We start from the raw sequence: 4,408 nt of genomic DNA on the forward strand, positions 1-4,408 counted from the left end.
TTTTCTTAATATTTTGTCCACTTATTATTTTCAATACTATCTTACTAGCTAATTGTGTTAATTAAGAGTTCTAGTTTCCCGTTTTATTAATTAATTTCCGTTTCCCCACACATACATATCATTAAAAAGACAATGAGTTCCAAATGATGGGAGGAAAAAAAAATAAGAATGAAGTAATGATTAGTATATATGATTGTTATTATTTAATTTTACGGGAATTGAAAAGAGAAATTAATTATATAATTAGTGGGTGGCATAATTAGAAATCTAAATGAACCATGATAAGCATGTTCTGCTAGATACCCCATTTCATGATTATTCCCCAATCAAATAATTTGAGTAGTATTGTTAGCGTTAAAATAATTATGGGAAATAAGACCCATATAGTCCAAAGTTGTTGCATGTGATCTTTCTATCAAATCATGGGATTATACATGAACAAGGAACTAATCACACAATTAGACTTTTCCCACACACAATCTAAGCTAATAAAGATATATATGATCCACATTTATTTTTATCTCATTAATTTGAAGTTTTGAACATATATATTTTTAAAGTTTAGGAATATATTTAGAAGTTGCACATTCTAATAATGATAATTACAGGTGGTAGGAAGCTCCATGCCTTTTTTGATGATTAGCCTAAGAAGCTAAGATCTTTTAGAATAAACTACTTAGATTTATGATTAGTAATTATGTGGGTGCTATGGCCATTCTATTCGATCTTCATTTGACTGCATGCTTAAGAAGCATGCTCATCAACTCCTCCTGCCTGTTATTATTAAAAATACTTTTATCATGTAATAGTTTAATTTGGAAACAATTATTTTTCTTTTTTTTTTTGTTTTGGTTTTGATATAACGTTTCAAAAATTAGTAAATTTCAAAAAAAAAAAAAATAGTGTATTCAATGCATTAAAAATCTAGGAATTACTACTTGATTTGTGTTTATATTTTATGTTTTTAAAATGTTACATTATCTGTTAGTCGCTATAATTTTATTAAATTTGTAATTGAATTTTCACACTTTAAAAGTTTTTAATTGGTTCTTACACCAATTTTAAATTTATAATCATATTTTTATTATCGATCCCAAAACTTTAACTAATGGAATATGCTCAGACATATTCATTAATAATGTGAGATAGATAAAAATATTCTTGTAATATTTACTGCTAATAAAAAGGATTTAACTAAAAACTAGTATTGGAACTCAATGAAAAATTTTTAAAATATAGGGACCTACTAACTAAAAATTTAAGAAAACTATAAAAACTAATAAAATAATTTTATTTTTTTAAAATTATAATTCGTAAAGAATGAAAACATTGAGAATATGATGATAATGTTCTTTCTTTTTTTTTTAACAAATTTTAGAAAAAGAAAATGAAAATGCAGAAAACCAACTAAGCACTTACCAACTCTAGCTAATCTTAAATAGTTTCAGTTTTTTTTTTTTTAAATATTTTGTTTTACATAAGTACTAGTGTTCATAAAAAATACTCTTAATAGAATTATACCAAAAAAAAAAAAAAATCTATTAGTTGCCTTATCAGATGAAAGAGGGAAAGTAAATGAGGACAAAGAGAGTCAGGGCTCCTTTGGTAAAGGGTTTTTTTTTTTGTTTTTTTTTTAACTAGTTTAAGAAAGTTGGTTTTTAAAAATGATAACACTTATATTTAATAAATTAAATTAAAAATAATTTTATTATGTTTTGATAAAAATAACTTTTAAAATTTAAATAGATCATATTAATAATAAAAATAAATATATAACGATAAATTTGAATATTTATTGATATATGAGATTATATTAGATTTTGTAATTTTAATAAATACGAATAATTAACTTTAGAAAACATATTCTTAAATACTTTTGAAAGTATTCATGACTTTTAAAATTTACAAATATAGTAAAATATTTTTTGTTTATTTAATATAAAATGAAGTCTTGTACTTTCGAAAAATATAAATATTTTTTCAAAAAACTTTTAATAAGTATAAGAAAAAAGAGAAGTTAATAGAGGTAATTTTATACGATCAACTTTAAGTACCTAAAATCAAAATTTATAATCATTTTCTTAGTTATAATGGGATAGTTATTTGAAATCGGAAGTATTATTATTTTCAAAGTGTAGATGATACAAGAAAGAAAGAGCCATCTAATGTATGACAAACTAATTTATATTTCACTTTATTAGAAGATAAGATAGGAAAAAATTATTGTTACGTACGTCAATACCATTATTTTACCATTTAAAATCTAATTTTTACTTTACGTTCTCATATATAACTAATATGACAAAATTCAAGACATTTTAATTAATGGTGCTTTATTTAAAACCACATTCAGTGTCCACAAGAATCAAATCAGATTAATACTAGTTAAAATAATCCTCATCGTGTGAAACAAGTTCTAATTCTTAAAAGAATTTAATTTTAATATACTAATATTATAAAATATTTATATAATCATTCAACCACATATATTTTTGGATAATTATTTAAATTATTAATATAAAAGGTAATTAAGATAAAGACATAAAAATTAATATTTTTATATTTTATTTGATAATCAATTAAATATAAGATAAAACAAAAAATAAAAAATTAATTTATCTTATTTTTTACACAAAATTTACAATAAAAAATAAAATGATAAAGAAAAGTTGATAATGATAACAAAAAGAATAAAAAAATAAATTATATTTTCATTTAATATTTTTATCCATATTTTATTTATTAAATTTAATTTTATATATTTGTGTCTCTAGATTTTACTGTTCTATTCTTATACACAACTGCAACTTTATTGTATATCAAAATTAAATTCTTCTTAGAAATAAAGATTTTATTTGGGCCAGTTATATGGTACAGATTAATGGTTACAGATTGAAGAAGTTATTGACAAGTGACAAGAACCTTGGTTGCAGGGAACATGCTTGGCAGAGCTCTGCAAGCTTGTCTCCCTTATTTGTGAAATTGTTAGCCGGCTAATGAAAACAGGAAAGAAGTAGCCAAGTTTACAGAGCCACAATTGGTTTTACCTTACATGGGCTGGGCCGTTGTTGTTTGGTGTTTGATGTGGTGAGCCGTGTACGGTATGTGTGGACTGTGAGGTGGGGATTTGTGTTGGGTCGGATGGGGTTTTGGGTCGGGTAATTTTTTGGCTGAGCCCAAGATCGTGAAAATGTGAAAGGTGTAAAAGGAATGTAGCAGGGCGGCGTTGTTATAATAATGAATACTCTAAAGGCAGTTCATCAGGCGTAGAAGCAGAAACGTCAACCCCGTTCTCTCGTATGAAACGGTCCGGACTTTATGGTAAGTCCTCCCTCTATCTTTTGGGTTTCAGAAGCGTCAATTTGTGCGTTATTTATATTGTAACGCAGTTTGTATCCCCCTCACCTAGCACCGGGTCTGCGCCAAAGCCGTTCCCGTGCAAGTATTCAGTCGTGTCGCCTGCCTCAGAGTCATTCTCAAACGAGGGGTCCTCGTCCTCTCCCCACTCAAGCTAGCCACACCAGAAAACTCTTCTTCACTTAGCCGATCTGTGTCATCCTCACCACAACTAAACTGAAAGCTGGAATCCATCTTCAAACTCACAGGACTTCAATCACCTGGAAAATATTCCTTCGTAACATGATACAACCACAACTGATGTAAGTGAAGAAATTTATTCAATCGATTAAAAAGTTATCACAACCTAAGCATATGTAAATAGTTAAATCAGCCTAAAAAACCAGATGGTGATCATCCATCCTATTACAAATCAAACGTGAATCGGTGACTAGTCCCGGACGGGGAAGATCCTGTAATACTCTGAAATCAAATATAGAGATATGACCAGCATATTTTTACATAAATTAAACACACATGAAATCATTCTTTAGCTACTACACCATAGGTAACGCACATTGAATTTTCGGTGCACTAAACAAGAAACTCACAACAACAACGAACTTACATATCATCATACCCAATCTTCGAACAGGGTGTTCCAACCATGAATAAGTATCCATGACTGAGCGTTCCCCAAACGCTTCCTCTCTTTCAACCTTATCTACCTGAATGAATGGTTCAGGTGAGGAATTCATCAAAAATCCATAAGGTGAAATGGAAAGGAACAATAACAATAACTGTCTTAGGTGACATTATAATAACAACCAATATAGAACAGAATGTCAGCCATACTCTATCGAATGATTGGCATAGGAAACCATTTTCTCCTGAAAAACAGATAATAGGCGTGTTCAGTCAATAGTTGTTTATGTTTAGGAGCCTACATATTTGTGTTAGATCAACCATTTTCTCTTACTACATCTATTTTGTGCATTTTCGCCTATGAAAAAAAATTTACCCCAACGGCTTTCACAATACCTTTAGGGTTTGTTGACATCTTTCACAATTT

This window comes from Arachis hypogaea, chromosome 16, assembly GCF_003086295.3.
Source record: "Arachis hypogaea cultivar Tifrunner chromosome 16, arahy.Tifrunner.gnm2.J5K5, whole genome shotgun sequence".
In the NCBI taxonomy this organism is placed as follows: Eukaryota; Viridiplantae; Streptophyta; class Magnoliopsida; order Fabales; family Fabaceae; genus Arachis; species Arachis hypogaea.